Source organism: Microcaecilia unicolor, chromosome 2, assembly GCF_901765095.1.
Source record: "Microcaecilia unicolor chromosome 2, aMicUni1.1, whole genome shotgun sequence".
In the NCBI taxonomy this organism is placed as follows: Eukaryota; Metazoa; Chordata; class Amphibia; order Gymnophiona; family Siphonopidae; genus Microcaecilia; species Microcaecilia unicolor.
Window position 1 is genome coordinate 579,335,366 of NC_044032.1, and position 17,622 is coordinate 579,352,987.

Genomic DNA, 17,622 nt, shown 5'->3' on the forward strand with positions numbered 1-17,622 from the left:
GGGAGGGGGAGAAGGATAATGAGGAACAAAAACTTCATGGTTACAGAGGAACAGGAGAATACAGGCAACACAGTAGGTGACACACGAGATGAGTACCCATGTGGAAACAGGATCAACTACAAGGGGGGGGGGGGGTATAGGCTGGGATGCCCTCCCCACTCAGTCAGAGAAGGAATCAAGGTAATATTACAGCTAACTTACAATATCACCTAATGGCCCTTAAAGTAGTGACATGGAATGTGGGAGGTATTTCTTCGCCGATAAAAAGGCAGAAGATACTCCAAGCACTCCACAAGCAAAAGGTGTCAATAGCATTACTTCAAGAAACGCATTTAAATGCCAAGGAACATGAGAAATTATGCCGTTGGTGGGTGGGCTCATATTATGAATCCCCAGCGCAGGCAAAAAAAGCGGGAGTCATAATTCTAATCAAGAAAGGGGTGCATATAACTACACACAAAGTAATAGCTGATGAGGCGGGAAGATTTGTAATAGTACATTTAACTGTAGAACGTCAACCAGTGGTTGTGTGTAATGTGTATGCTCCTAACACGTATAACAAAGCTTTTTACAAACAACTTTTACACCATTTAACAAGTTTTGAAGGAATACCCATACTAGCTGGGGGAGATTTCAATGCAGTAGTGGATCCCACACTGGATAGATCACAGGGGGGAAGAAGAGGTGCAGGGATGGAATCAAGAGGACTGGATGTGTTAAGTGAGGTCCTGGACCTGGTGGATGTGTGGCGAACATTGCATCCCGTAGAGCGAGACTATACTCATTTGTCTCGCGCACATGCCACCATGTCGAGGATTGATTATATATTCATATCTCGTTCAATATTTACTAAAATATGTAGTGCAGAAATAGGCCCCATTAAAATATCAGATCATGCAATGGTAATGACCGTATGGGAGCCTATGGAGAGAGAGGTTAGACAGTTCCAGTAGAAGTTCCCTATTTGGTTATACAAAGATCAGGAATTCCGAGATTTTATAATTAAAAAATATAAGCAATTCCAAGACACCAATCAGGCACATACAACAACTCCTATACTTTATTGGGACACGGCAAAGGCAGTACTTAGGGGAGAGATAATCGCATATACTAGCCATCAAAAAAAGGCAAGGGAGAAGGAACAGATTTGGCTAGAGAAGGAAATAACACGGGTACGACGGGAATATGGACGCCACCATACTGTCACACTAAAAGCCCAACTTTTAGAACTGCAGCAAACCCTCAATGAGAGACTTCATAGAAAGGCCCAACACAACTATGGTTCTTACAGATATAAATTATATAAATATGCTAACAGAGGGGGACAGATGTTGGCTAGGTTAGCAAAACCCAGGCAAGGACCCCAAAAAATAAACGCACTATATTCGGCCAATGGAACTTTAGAAAATAAAGATGCCCAAATAAACAGAATTTTGCAGGATTACTACAGGCAGCTGTACGATGTCCCAGACCCACCTCCGATGGATAGCGAAATGTATCTGGAGGGACAAAATCTTCCGAGAATAGATATAGAGAGCCAAGAAATGTTAAATGCCCCCATAACGGAAGATGAAGTAGCATGGGCCATACAGCAGGGGCCCTTGGGGAAAGCCCCGGGACCAGATGGGTATAGAGGAGAATTCTATAAAATGGTGAAGGATGAAGTAGTGGTACCCATCACATTAATGTTTAATGCCATAGTACAAGAAAAACAAATGCCCATCTCCCTGAGAACAGCTCAGATCATCGTGCTCCCAAAACCTGGACGGGACACACAGAAACCAGAATCTTATAGGCCAATCTCGCTACTCAATTATGAGGCTAAACTATTTGCCAAGGTTTTGGCAAATAGATTATCGTGAATTCTGCCAGATATTATTGAAGATTCACAGGTGGGATTTGTACAGGGTCGAAATATTACAAAAAATGTGAGAAAAATATTGGTAACATTGGAGGCGGTAGCGGAGCGGGCCACGCCGTCGGTGCTGGTCAGCTTCGATGCCGAAAAGGCATTCGACAGGGTAGTATGGGACTTTTTGTTTGGAACATTAGATGCGTATGGAATAACAGGGTTTTTTCAGGAGGCAATTAGAGCATTATACTATCTTCCACAAGCCCAGGTGTGGGCAAATGGAATATTGTCCCCTCCCTTTCCCATTTGTCGGGGAACAAGGCAGGGATGCCCACTATCACCTTTACTATTTGTATTAACATTAGACCCATTGATTAGAAATATTCAACAAACACCCGATGTACAGGGAGTTAGGCTGGGCACGGAAACTTTTAAAATAGCAGCATTTGCTGATGACTTATTAGCACATGTGACTCAGCCAGAGGAATCACTACCAGCTCTCATTGAGTGTATGGCAGAGTATGGCGACTTTTCAGGCTTTAAGCTAAATCTAGAGAAGTCTGAAGCTATGCAGAGGGAGGGAGCCCACGTTAGAGAATGGCAAGGACAACTACCGTTAAAATGGGCGGAGGAATCGTTCCGATATCTGGGAGTGCGCTTGACTATGGATACTACTAATCTATATAAAATCAACATAGAAATGTTGTTACAAGACACCAGCAGCTCTCTAGAGAGATGGAATCATTTGCCCCTGTCCTTAATAGGCAGAATCAATATGTTTAAAATGATTATATTCCCAAGGTGGCTCTATATATTACAGGTATTGCCACTACATATACTGGGTAAAGATATCAGAAAGTTAAATAGGATAATCCGAAAGTTCCTGTGGGGGGGAAGAAATCAAAAGTTCGTTTTGAATATCTGTATGATGGCTGGATGCAGGGGGGAGTGGGATTACCCTGTATAAAACGATACAATCAAGCTTGCCTGTTGCGACATCTTAGGGATTGGATGCTCGATACAAACCAGTATACGCCGACTAGATGGGAGAGAACATTGTTTGAGCCCTGGCACCTGAATTTTATATTGCAGGCCAAAACAAAAAATTTACCATTAAACCTTCGAAAAAGTATATTGCTACGGCCAATGAGAAGCATATGGCGATCGCTTATGCAGATGTGGAGGCAAAACCCCAATGTCAGCGATCAGCTTCCAATAAAAGGAAATGGGGACTTTCCACCGGGAATGGAGAAAGGTATATTTGATAGGTGGTCAAGGGTGGGGATTACCTTGCTCGAACACCTAGTTAATGAGGAGGGAGGGTTGTATGGATTCCAGGATCTGCAGCAAAGATTGTCCTTAGCCAACCAGGATCATTACTCATATAGACAACTACATCATTACTGGGGCAGTATGGACCAAGAAGCAATAGGCACGAAGCTTGGTTGCAGGCTTCGTGAATTTTTAAAGGGGGATGCACACGGGCAGGTATCAATATCGAGTTTACATAGAGCTTTAGTAGCACTGAGTCCCCCGCGTACCTACGAGACACTTAAAGAGGCATGGAGTAAGGATCTGGGATACGAATTGAAAGGAATAAATTTTGCAAAATTGATAAAAGATATACCACACCAAGTAGGTGGGGCAGAGTTACAGGAGAGTCAATATAGGGTAATACACAGGGGATACATAACACAAAATCAAGCAGCAAGAGCGGGTTGGATAGGCGAAGCTCAATGCTCCAAGTGCAATAGAGAAAGTAATACCTTTTTGCATGCATTCTGGAAATGTGCTCGAATAAAACTATTTTGGAGAGCGATACAGAATTATATTGAACATCTCATAGGGCAAAGATTACTCCCCTCTTGGAGAGGAGTGTTGTTGAACAAAAGGGATGCATATGGGATAGCAAACAGACATATAGAGCTATTTTTATGCAAGGTATATGCAGTGGGGAAAAAATGCATACTTAAACACTGGATGCAAGAAGATCCACCCTCCTTTTGGTACTGGAGAAATAGGATGCACGAATTAATGCTTTGGGAGGCTAGGACGGCTTATGGTAATCCAAAGAAAAGAAAGGAGTTTATTAATATATGGAGTAAGTATTTGCAAAACATATCCCACAAAGCACGAAGTGCGGTGCTAAATAGACTAGGAACGCCTTAGCAAATGAGGTGTTCCGGAGATAAGCACTTCAGGATGTAAATGAATATAGTCCTGTAATAGATATTGGAAAAGACTAGACGCTATGAAGTAAAAAGATTATAGTAAAGATGTTAACCCGGGGGGGGGGGGGGGGGGGGGGGAGAAAACGATGATAGAAAATATTGATGATGCAGTTATGATGTATGTATGCAACAGTGACCTGTTCTTAGGTTAACGAAATGTTTGAATTTATGGACTATGTTTACAATGTTTATTGTCATCAATAAAAACCGTTGAAACATAAAAAACCCTGACTGTTTTGGGAGTGTTCCAGGGTACAGTCAGCATTTAACCAGCCAGGGTAACTGCATAAATGGGGTTGCATAAAACACAGTCCTTTGCTCTTTCTATATAGGAGGCGGGAAGTAGTCCCGTGTTAACATATTTCAGTTAACGTGCATTAATGTGAACATTTATGTATGACCTGAAAAATAAATAATTGAAAAAGGCCTTACGTAGTTTAGTAAAGTTAGAATATGCCATGATAGACAGATTCTATCTATCTATCTATCTATCTATCTATCTATCTATCTATCTATCTATCTATCTATCTATCTATCTATCTATCTATCTATCTATCTATTATATCAAATGCATTGCCCTTACCTTCCAATTGTGGAAATAATTTCTATTTATTTCTCCGTTTCACATGAGTCATTAGTATAATACATGCTCCAGTTATGTGATTCTGCTTCAGACATAGAGTATAATGCTGGAATAGAATGGCCACTTGTTTCTTTACTTTTGAAAATGTTATGGCAAGAATCTCAGACCAAGGTTAAGAAAGGAGCAGTTAATTTGGAAGAATATGATGGAACCATCTAGCCGTTTGATTGTGTTTTTACTTTTGTCCGCATATATACTGGTGGACATCTGGCTTTTCACCCCCATTATGACTGCCCAAATTGCTTGCTTTCTTTAGATATTTGCCAACCCCTGTTTCTTCCTGAGCAATTTATTGACTGCTTGGTTCATTTGAATGTCTGGAGTCAGGTTAAATTACACATTGCAATGGTTGGTTTAAATCTTCCTAAGTTAGGCTACACATAAAGGCAATGGAAAGATGCAAGAAAATAACATCACTTTCAGGACCCAGAGTGACACTGTCATAAATCATACAGCTGTAAATATGGAATGGACTGAATTATGTAGACCTCATGTACTACAACTGTCTGAAACAGAAATAGATATATTTAAGCTATGATTGATAAATGCTTTGAAGTCTGTGCTGGGCATCAGCGCTCTAGACGTGACTCAGTCAAGGTTGTTTGGCTGTGTCTGTGGCAGGGACCTCGTTGCCATTAGCTGTTCATGTAGATACAGTATAAAAGAGAAACCTATTTCCAAAAAGAGGAAAGGATTAACTTATAGTTGAGAATAGTAATCCACTGGGGAAATTTGATTTTGAGAGCAATTATTGTAGGCAGGCACATGGAGAAAGGTTACTTGAAATTCTAGGCTAGGTAGTCTTTTGACTTTCAGTGTGCCAGAATGTGGCATTTGGTAACATAAAGAATGGATGTTGGTTGCCTCACAGCAATGTCTGAATCTTTTATCAAAACACATTTTTGTACCCTATTTGCTAAGACAGGTTTTATCACATTGAAAATAAAATGGAAGCAAGTGTCAAAAGACTACGGGGCTGTTTAACACAGCAAAAAATGGCACAATGAGGCATCCTGCGATAATTTCGGGATTTGTGTGTGGGTTACCCATGCTAACTGATAAGTGCATGCTTAATGCACGAGCCCTTACTGCCTGCATAATGAGTGGTGATAAGGGCTCATGTGCTAATGGCAAAATTAGTGCATGGCCATTAATACAAAAATAGGAAATTCTGCCATTTTACCCCAGTGGTAAAAATGGGCTTAATGAGCAGGAAAGACCTATATATAGGAAATTCTAATTTTTCTGTTTTATTCAGTTCATGTTGATTCAACAGAAGGGAAAAACTATGAATCATCTGCGGAGGTTGCAACACATACTGTGCAGTAGAGGGTGATCAAAACCACTTTCTTTTGTTTCAGCCGAAAGCGAAATTGTGGGCAAAACTGTCTGAATGAATAGTGTTCAAAAGTCTACAATTTATTATACACAATTTTGGATATGGATACATCAACAAAAATGGTGTTTCTTTCATAATTGACCCACAAGCTGGATCACCGGCTTCTGGAATAGTTAATACTGGACTTGTTTGTTAAGACTGTTAACTGCATAGAGTGTTACGTGAGTTGAATGAAATGGGCGATTGGTATGAGTGAGGTCAGAGTGATAGTATTCACATGCTTTATATTTAACTACTGATTGAAATAAATATTTTCATTTTGTAAGAATAATGTTCTGGAGCATATTTGTGTAATAGAGTTAATGAGATATTAGCTCCAGTTTATCTCTGAGTATCCCCAATTGGTGTAATAACCGGTAGCTTTCACAAATCTTTCTCAGTGAAGACTGAAGCAAAGAATTCATTTAATCTCTCCGCTATAGCTTTGTCTTCCCTGAGTACCCCTTTTACCCCTCGGTCATTTAGCACTCCAACTGATTCTTTTGCTAGCTTCTTGTTTTTAATACACCTAAAAAAATGTTTACTATGTGTTTTGCCTCCAACGCAATCTTTTTTTCAAAGTCCCTCTTTCCTTATCAGCGCTTTGCATTTAACTTGTCATTCCTTATACTGTTCCTTATTATTTTCAGTTCGATCCTTCTTCCATTTTCTGAAGGATTGTCTTTTATCTCTAATAGCTTCTTTCACCTCACTTTTTAACCATGCCAGCTGTTGTTTGGTCTTCCTTCCTCCTTTTTTAATACACGGAATATATTTGGCCTGGGCTTCCAGGATAGTATTTTTGAACAGTATCCACACCTGATGAAAATTTTTGATCTTCACAGCTGCTCCTCTAATTTTTTTTTCACCGTTCTTCTCATTTTATTATAGTCTCCTTTTAGAAAGTTAAATGCTAACGTATTAGATTTCCTGTGTGCACTTACTCCAAAGCCGATATCAAATTTGATCATATTATTATCATTGTTATCAAGCGGTTCCAGCATCATTACCAGATCATGCGCTCCACTAAGAACTAGATCTAGAATTTAAAAAAATTTTTAAACTACAGAGAGCAATGGTGTATTTTCAAGTTGCAAACAGTTATGCCTCTGGGTTTAAATGCTGAATTGGATTGGGCGTCCCTCATCTAATTTTGAAGCCCGGGGAGTCACGGGGCAGGACTGAATATGTCACTGAAAAGGGACGGTATTTAATAGGTTTGAAAAGACGCTGTCGCCATCTTTGCTGTTAAGAAATGTCTGCAGAGCTGGCACTGAAAAAGATTGTGGGGTAAGATACTCAGAATTTATAAGGAAGGTGGGGGGAGAGAATGTCTCTGCCCTAGCTATCTGTTAAATGTGGAGGCTGGGGGAGAGATAAGACTGATAAGATGGGGTTTTTTTTGCTGTTATAGGGGTTGTCCTTGAGGAAGCTCGTGTAGCGAGCGAAACATGTCGGGCATTTGAACTCCTTGGTCCGACTAATGAAAGTCTTTAAAAGATAAGTAAACTAATGAATAATTATTGAAGGAGTTGAAAATAATATGAGAAACGTGTACCGGTGAAGATGATTGACGCTTTATGATACCTCCATGTAATTCCTGTGAGGGTGGTGGATGATAAGTGTCACTGAGGTCACTTATGAGAGACTGTTAAAGAAAAATATATATATTTCGACTTATCAGGAAGGTGAAATGTTGGGAATTACTCTATATTTATATGGAAGGATGGTGGATGAACCTTAACTGGATATAATGATGTTTGAATGACTATGGTATTGGATCCAGTAGAAATTATTGACATAATTATTGCCTCATTTTTGAGTTATATACTCTAACTCTGCCATCTTATTTTTTAGGCTTCTAGCATTTGTACACAGGCACTTCAGATTGTGTTTTTTCTTTGGATCTACAAGCTGCTTAGAAGTTGAAGGGGATAATGTGCATCCTCCTGCTCTCTCATTAAGCACACCTGGTTTACTTTCAGCATTGTTGAAATCTCTCTACTGGGATTCCCTAACTGTCCTGTTTCAATAGTATCCTTCAACAATACTCCACACCGAACCATGTGCTCCTGGGTGACTGTCATCTCCCCCCCCCCATTCCAATTTAAAAGCTGCTCTGTCTCTATCCCAGCCTGGTTCGATCCTGGTTAAGGTGGAGCCCATCCTTTTGGAACAGTCTCCCTCATTCCCAGAATGTCACCCAGTTTCTAACAAATCTAAATCCCTCATCCCTGCACCATCGTCTCAAACACGCATTGAGACAGAAGAGCTCTGCCTGCCTTTTTGGTGTTGCGCGTGGAATGGGGAGCATTTCTGAAAATGCTACTCTGGAGGATCTGGACTTCAGATTTCTACCTAAGAGCCTAAATTTGGCTTCCAGAACCTTTCTCCCATATTTTTCTATGTCATTGGTACCCACATGTACCAAGACAGCTGGCTCCTCCCCAGCACTATCTAAGATCCTATCTAAGTGACAAGTGAGGTCCGCCACCTTTGTACCAGGCAGGCAAGTGACCAAGTGATCCTCACATCCACCAGCCACCCAGCTATCTACATGCCTAATTATTATTTTACTGTTGCTGCTGCCTTGTCCTATTTAGGAACATTCATTGAGTTCATTGTAATACATTTGCATGTGATTCTAAGTCGCTGCACATTTGAACCACAGAAAACCCCTTTGTGCATTACTAGCTAAATAATCACTTGCTTTAGACTGGCTAGAACCAGTCTAAAGAAAAACATTTAACAGCACTGAGCTTTGTGCATCTGGCAGTAAGCCTGAAAAAGGAAAAGAATCATGGGCATAGTTTGGGATGGAAAGGGGGGCAGTGCCCCCCCAAACAAGCTGCTCCTACCTGACAGCTGTCCTAACCCTTCCCGTCTGGGCAGAAATTCTTGTAGATGTATCCTTAGTGTGAGAGGACAGTGCATTCCCTGGTGGGCAGGTCAGGCTACAGGAGTACGTCCTACTTTACCAGGGTGATGCTGTCCTTCTAGGAGACCTCTCTCCTCCAAGGCAGCACAGGGGCTGCCAAACTGGAGGTGGGACTTCTCTGCAATGTCCCTGTTGGTCTCTTCTATGTACCTCTCTGTTTCCCTCAGCTCCTCCAAGTCTGCTACTCTAGCCTCAAGAGACTGGACCCATTCTCTGAGAGCTAGGAGCTCTTTGCATCAGGCACACACATATAATCACTCACCAAATGAGAGGTAATCGTACATATGACACTCAATGAAAAAAGACTGAATAGCACCCCTCTCGCTGCTGGACTGCTGTCTCCATCTTAGTAGTTTTGAGTTTTTAATAATTTAAAACTTGTTAAGGTATTAATGATATTAACCTAATATAAAAAGTCTTTGTTTTGTTATATTTGTATCCCATGCTTTCCCACTCATGGCAGGCTCAATGCGGCTTACATGGGGCAATGGAGGGTTAAGTGACTTGCCCAGAGTCACAAGGAGCTGCCTATGCCTGAAGTGGGAATTGAACTCAGTTCCTCAGGACCAAAGTCCACCACCCTAACCACTAGGCCACTCCTCAGCTTATATGGTATATTGTGTGATTTATTTAGTGTTTTTTCTTAGAAAATAATGAAATGTAATTAGAACTCTGTAAGAGCACTCTCCCTTGTTATCCTAATTATAATAACTGACTGTAAATGAAGAGTTATTCTAGAGGTGGATGGGAGCTGGGGGGCAGGGGTGGGATTGAAGACTAAACTAGGTCCTACTGTACCTTCTAGAGGCTATCTGTTAATGATGCATGCTGTGGCATCTAACTCAGTAATCAGATTGCCCTTAATAAACTTTGCAAATATTCTACTTCCTCACACCTCAATTATTATTATTATTATTATTATTATTATTATTATTATTATTATTATTATTACATTTGTACCCCATGCTTTCCCACAAATAGCAGGTTCAATGCGGCTTACATAGTAAATAGAATTACATAGTCTTGCAGGAGGATATTACAAGTTGAGTGAAACATAGTAATAGTAAGGTTATGAAGATATGTGGATTGAACATGGAGAGGTAAACAAAGATAGGATGAGCAAAAGGAAAAGAGGTTGGGAGGGGTAAGGAGTAAGAAGGATGGAGAAGAAAAGATTGAGGGATGAGCAAAGGAGATTGGGAGAAACTGGTCTGAGGTATGATTATCGTCATGTCAGAATCGTGGGTGGGCTGAAAGTTAAGTTGGGTCGTTAGGGTAAGCTTTCTTGAAGAGATGGGTCTTCAACATTTTTCTGAAGGGTAGATGGTTGTTGATTGTTCGGATGGATCGTGGCAGAGCGTTCCAAAGATGGCTGCCCAAAAAGGAGAAACTTGATGCATAGGAGGTCTTGTATTTAATACCTTTGTAGTTGGGAATGCGTAAATTAAGGTAAGTACGAGAAGACGATGAACTGTTTCTGGTTGGGAGGTCGATGAGGTTATTCATGTAGTTAGGGGATTCTCCATATATGATCTTATGAATCAGAGTGTGGACTTTAAAATTTATTCTTTCTCTGATGGGGAGCCAGTGAAGCTTTGCTTGAAGAGGTGTTGCGCTATCAAATTTTGACTTGCCAAAGATAAGTCTGGCTGCTATGTTTTGGGTAGTTTGACATCTAATTCAGGTCAGTAGCAGTGCTACCTCTCCAGCAGCCAAAAGAACAGAAAATAATTGTCTTTTAGAACAAAATCTGAGCCTTGCTACTATCCTTTTTAATGTTATTTGGCTGTTAAGTTTCTACCTCTAGAAAACTTTAAAACTATAGGAAAAGTTTCTACCTCTAGAGAAAGTTTCAGTTTAAAACTATGGGAAAAGGGTTGTACACTATGGAAACTAGTTAATAATGCTTGTTTCTCTCTTTTTTCCCCCTAAGATTGAACTAGGCCCTGCTGTGCCTGCTAGAGGCTGTTAATGCTGTGGTACAAAGTTCAAGTTTTAAAACTAGGGGAAAAGGGTATGGAGACTAGTTGATAAAGTTTTTTTTTTTTAACTCTGCCTATGAATAACCTACAATTCCTCCTTTAAACCCTAATCTTTATGTTCCCAAAGCACAGAGCAAAATAATGTTCACTTACCAGAGATATGTCCTCTTCTCTCAGAACTTCACACTGCAATCGCTCACCACCCTAGCTCTTCTTCACAGAATATCTCCTCAACCTCAATGTTACATTCTTTCCTTCCCACCTTCCCAGAATTCCAATCACATCTCAGCTTGCATTAACCCTCTCCTTCTCAGCACTCCTCCCAATACCCTTAATTAAATTTCACATTAATTTCCCCAAACTTCCTCTTGTATTTAATTTAATTCCAATTTCTTTTAATATAATTTTAATTTTATATCCAGCAGCTCCACATAAATAAATAAATTAATTAACTACTTAGATTTCCCAATCCTGCTATCATGTTGTAAGGAGGAAGCATTAAATGCTTCCTCCTTACAACATGAATAAACTTTATACTAATTTTAATCCTCCTTTTTTCATTTCATCCCCTCTCTCCACCCTATTCCACATCATAAATGCAGTACCCAGATGGCACACACTTCAGCTTGAGTAATGCCAATGTTATATTCCCCTTGGGTAATTCCTCAGCTTCCTTAAGTGCTACTATTCTATAAACTACATGTGCACTTGGTGCCTAATATTAGGCACCAAGCTATAGAATGAGGGGTTATGAATGTCATTTTATGCAGGGGATGATATTCAGTCACTGCTAAACCCAGATATTCAATGTTGTGATATTTAGACTTAGGTTAGTGTTTAACACGTGATAATCATTAGGGCATGCTAAAAATTCTAGCACACCCTTAGCACAGCTTAGTAAACAGGGCCCATAGCTACTAAAGTGGGGCTGAAAATCGGCAGATAGCCTTTTATGTTGGCTGATGTAACTGGTTATCTGCTGGCTGCTGACTGGTGATATTCGGCAGGAGATAACCTAAAGATGAAGGGGATTCTTCTTGTTCAGTGCCCAGTTCTGTTCATCCTGGCTATCCCAGTTAGTTATGTGGGTATAGCATTTGTTTTTGGCTGTGGTCAGGTAACTTTTGGGTACAATAAACACCTAGAATTTCAATACCGATACCTGGATAAGGCGCTGGTACTTCATGTCTGGGCCTAATTCAGCCCATAGCTGTCAGCCCTTACAAAAATGTTGACCATTCAATAGAAACATAGAAAAATGAAGGCACATTCAGACCATATTGCCTATCTAGTCTGCCCATCCATGCATCTACTATCCCTTCCTCTTCTTTAGAGATCCTATGTACTTGTCCAAAGCTATCTTGAATTCAGATACTATTGTGGGCTGCTCCATGGATTTTAATTTACATTATTCAGTAACTTAGTTTCCAAGAAAATGTTCCTCGGCTACTGTAGAAGAAGAGGACCTGCAAATTTAAATTTCAAGTCTTTCAAAGCCCATTTAAACATTTTCTTTCATTTAAAAAATAAGAAATACTAACACATTATAGTAGTAAGAATGACCTCTGTGTCAAGCTTTTGCTATCTACTATAATAAAACGCACCCTCAACGTGCTGAGGACACTGATGTCACTGCAGGCACTCACACACCGGTTTGTAAGTTCATGGTGGTGAAGCCACAACACTCACCATGTCTTCATGCCCCACCCTCGCGTCACACGTGATAATATCGAGGGCGGAACACGTACACAACAAGGCAAATGAACGCATGGGGAGCAGTAGGAAAACACGTGGAGCATGTTTCCCTACTCCTCCCCTTCCAACAAATCGCAGCCGCCGAGGACGTGCCCATCACCCCGCCCCTTTCGCCCCATCACCCCGCCCCTTTAAAGGTACCGCCCCACCCCCCATCGCCCCCTCTTCCCCTCATCACCTTCCCTCCCCCCTGTCACCTCCCCTTCCCTTACGCCACTATCCCTGGTGGTCTAACGGTACCTGTTCACTTGGGCAGGAACAAAAGAGCCCCCGCTTTCCTGCCCGTAGCGCTGCTGCTAGCTGCCCGGCTGCATCGTGTGTGAGTCCGGCTCTCGGAGTTTCAAAATGGCCACCGAGAGTTCAAGCTGCCTCACGAGACTTCAACTCTCGGCGGCCATTTTAAAACGCCAAGAGCCAGACTCCCACACGATGCAGCAGGGCAGCTAGCAGCACCGCTATGGGCAGGAAAGAGGGGGCTCTTTCTTTCCTGCCCCGAACGAACAGGTACCTCTAGACCACCAGGGAGACTAGCGTAAGGGGAGGGGAAGGGAGTCCCGTGCCCGCTAGCGCTCGTTTCATCAAAGGCAGAAACGGGCCTTTTTTTACTAGTTTATTAATATACTGAAGGTTAACATCCTGAAGTAAATCAAGGCATTAACCTCCAGGAAAAGCACCATTGGTCATGACTATTTAATCATTTCTGCCCTAGCTTTTAGCACATACATTACTCACCTCCTGTACTGGTTTTATAAGTATGAAATTAGCAGGCATGGGATGCTAGAGAATTCTGATCACAGATGTCAATAGAATCAAAACATCAATACAAGGCAAAACACATTTCAGAGACTGAAATAAATGAGCTTTCAGTACATCAGTTCCCAAATAATGATAGGATGTGTCAACCTTCTATAGTACTTTACAATACGTGTTTGCCAGTTTCTCATCTCTCATAAATATTGGGTAATCAAGCTCAAAAACAGGCATTACAATTCAGCTGGGAAAATCACAGTGACCAGATTCCCAATCCCTTTGAGGAAAGGCTGTAGGTCACAGACTAAGACTTTGGGAAATTTATCTTTGACAAAAAAGGAACACAATGAGAAAGGGTTATTTTTCAGAATTCTAAACGGCTTGAGTGGCCACTGATTAAGGTCACTGTCAGTTTTATGAATGAGCAAAGTGTTTATTACTCAAAGTCACCTCATTTTGTTTTTTCCATCCTGCAGCTGTAATGTAAAGATTCATTTAGAACACTTCCAGTACAATGCTAAGAGGATACAGGTCAAACCAGAATGTTTTAATATAGAAATCTGACTGCCTCTAGTATTTTACTTATATTTTAGGATTTATTTACCTCCTTTTTTGAAGGAATTCACTCAAGGAAGTGTACAGCAAGAATAAGTCAAACATAAGCAATACACCATTACAACAGTACAAATATTCAAATAAATATACAAGGTATGGAATAGTATGCTACATTACAATGTCAACACAACATGCAATAAAACATTTTAATAGACAGCATAAGGTGTAAGCAAAGGTGGAACATATATATACATACATACATATAGATAGATAGATAGATAGATAGATAGATAGATAGATAGATAGATAGATAGATAGATAGATAGATAGATAACAGGAGATAGAAAATAGGGGGCCAATTTAAAGAAAGCTGCACATGAGTTCAGAAAGGTGCTTGAATATATCTTAGCTACAGTAGGATGGATCAACATGTCCTGCTATAGTATGTATAGCTGCTGTCACTCCTTGTATGTGTGTGACTAGCAAGTTAGTAACATCTTCTATTAAAGGCTTGGATGAGAAGCCAAGCTTTCACCAGCTTCCTGAAGTAGAGATAGTCTTGTATTAAACAAAGCCTTTTAGGGAGTGCAATCTAGAGTGTGGGGGCTACTCCAGAGAAGGCTCGCTGGTGGGTATCACATCGCATGATGACCTTTGGAGAGTATGCTTTTAATAATACTTGTTTTACATTGCGCCTTCTTGCCTTTCTCCAAAATTACTCACTCAGACAGGCTGAATGCATTTGGAGATGCCACGTACCCAAACTACCCTTGCAATTTTTAAGGATACTGCCAATTCATACAAACTAGCTCTCCTTGCAAGAAAAAAGACCTACTATTCATGTAAGATAGCCAAAGTACCAAAGATAGCAATACTATATCAGACTTCGAAATCTCTAACTGCGTGTCATCCTCCTCCTGTTGTTCCTTCTTCATTTCCCTCTAGTCAAGCTCTCACGGACTATTTTAAGGATAAAATTTCTATTCATCTTAGCACTTTCTCCACTACACTATCCCCATTGTCACTCAGCTCTATGTCAAAATCCCATCTATCATTCAGCGTACTTAACTCATTCCGTACCACATCTAAATCTCAACTAAATAAAATATTAAAGGGGATGAAATCCACTACTGCCCCCCCATGACCCTATCCCTTCCTCTTTCATAAAAAGATCTCTGTCAAAGAGCTAGGCCCTTACATCTCACATATGATTACTTCTTCCCTTTCCTCAGGTGTAGTCCCAAAGGTCTGGAAACATGCTATTTTACAGCCTAAGCTAAAAGATTCATCCAAACCACTTTCAGACAAGGGAAATTGTCGCCCCTTTGCAAACCTTCCTTTTCTCATAAAACTTGTAGAAACTGCTATTCACACATAACTTCAAAATTTCCTTTAAAAAACAAACACCCTTCACCCAAATCAGACTGGATTCAGAACACACCACAGTACCAAAACTGCCCTACTAAGCATCACTACCTATATTCACCATCAAGTAGATCAAAATAAATCAACTATCCTATTGTCGCTTGACCTTTCAGCAGCATTCAATCTAGTAGACCACAGGCTTTACCAAATAGGGATTCAAAACCAAGCGCTTGACTGGCTCAAATCATTTCTTTCAAATTGTTCATATACAGATTTTTAATCAGGAACATCAATAGAAATCAAACAAAATAAAACTTGGAAAAGAAAATAAGATGATACTTTTTTTATTGGACATAACTTAATACATTTCTTGATTAGCTTTCGAAAGTTGCACTTATTCGTCAGATCTGAAAACAGAAACCACCATATCTTTCCTGACTATTGATTCCATATGTTAACCAGAGACTTCTTCAGTCACCCACTCAAAATCTGCTGGTAATATCGTCCTTTCATGAGATTGTACATGAACACACTAGAAAAGCCATTTTCTCTATACAGGGCCCAGAACATTGGAATAGGATCCCACAACCACTTTCATCATATATATATAGGAATGTCTTATAATGTCTTTTGCTTTAATACAACCATGTATTTCACCAACATGTAACCCAAAACCCTCTGTAAAACCAAATGTATATTCTCTTCTATTTCCAGTATCCACAACGAATTGTAAGCCACATTGAGCCTGCAAAGAGGTGGGATAATGTGGGATACAAATGCAATAAATAATAATAATCACTATATTATAATACTTCTGTATCGCTTGATGGTGTGACCTGACCTTGACATCACACTGATGTCACTAGTGCAAGGTAGAAAAAAATAAGTAAGCAGCAAGTTCTGACGGTCACTTACGCAAAGTGTTGCATGAGGTTTAGCTTGATACAAATTACCCAAATTTGCTTAAATTACACTGTTAAACAGCAAAGTTGGATGACACAATCTAGGGGTGGTTCCTTTTTTCCCCAATCAACATGTATAGATTCCTATTACTACAATTTAGCATGGGATTTTGCCTCACAGTGGCTGCAAATTTAACGTGGCAACTATTGGGGGCGTTCCCAGCATGTATCTTTACAAATGCCATGTTAAATTTGCTGTTAGCCCATTGTACTTTGCTTCAAGTTAGCGTGGAAGCACTTAACTGCTATTTAGGAGGCAGTAAGTGGTTCCCTGCTAACTGCAAAACAACCGATTAGTGTACAGTAGTTGCTGCATGTTAACAGAAAGGGGGGAATTCTATACATGGTGCCAATCAGTGCTGAAAAAAAATATTGCTTAGCGCTTAAAGTTAGGTGCCATTTATAAAATAGCACTTAGCACCAGGAACCACTGCTACATTTAGGCATAACCATTTACAGATCCCCTTTATTCAACAACAATGCGTGTAAAATAAAGGAACACCCCTGATCTGACAATGAACTTCCCATGGCCATACCCTCTTTTTGAACCCACACGTAAAATTTATGCATGGATCTGAGCACGTAAAAATACACATGTAATTTTTAATTAATGGCAATTAGCACTGATAATGGATTGATAAGACAACTATTGCTGCTACTTGGCTTGTTATTTAATTAAGTTGCACAAGCCCAAATTTGCACGTGCAACTCATAGCACAATATATAGAATTTGAGGGAAAATGCCTTCTGTGCCCATTCTCCACACATTCTCCACCCTCTAACACAAAAAGCACTTAAGGGGAAATTCTATACATGGCACCTGAAAAATCTGCATAAAAAAAATTACAACTAGGCATATTCTCTAAGGTATGCCTAAATTTTATAGAATAGGCTTAAATATCTGTGCAGTATATAGAAAACACTGAGCAGCTCAAGTCCATTTAGGTCATGTTTTACTTGGTGTAAATCCTGACACCTACATTAGGTGCAGATATATTTCTATAATAATACGCATAGACTTTAGAAATGCCCCTGCCTCGCCCATGGCCATGTCCCCTTTTCAACTCTGCGAATTAGAATTTAGGCACACCACATTATAGAATACACTTACAGGGGCATTTTCGAAAGAGAAGGGCGTCCATCTTCCGACACAAATCGGGAGATAGGCGTCCTTCTCTCAGGGTCACCCAAATCGGCATAATCGAAAGCCG

General features: G+C 40.3%; 1 long non-coding RNA gene across 1 annotated transcript; it reads left to right on the plus strand.

Annotated features, from left to right (window-relative positions):
• The first annotated feature begins 1,639 nt into the window (after positions 1–1,639).
• On the plus strand, positions 1,640–16,870 carry LOC115462667. The gene is made up of 3 exons (XR_003940917.1): positions 1,640–1,652; positions 5,841–5,847; positions 16,801–16,870. It is a non-coding gene; the product is annotated as an uncharacterized LOC115462667 (long non-coding RNA).
• Positions 16,871–17,622: the final 752 nt, after the last annotated feature.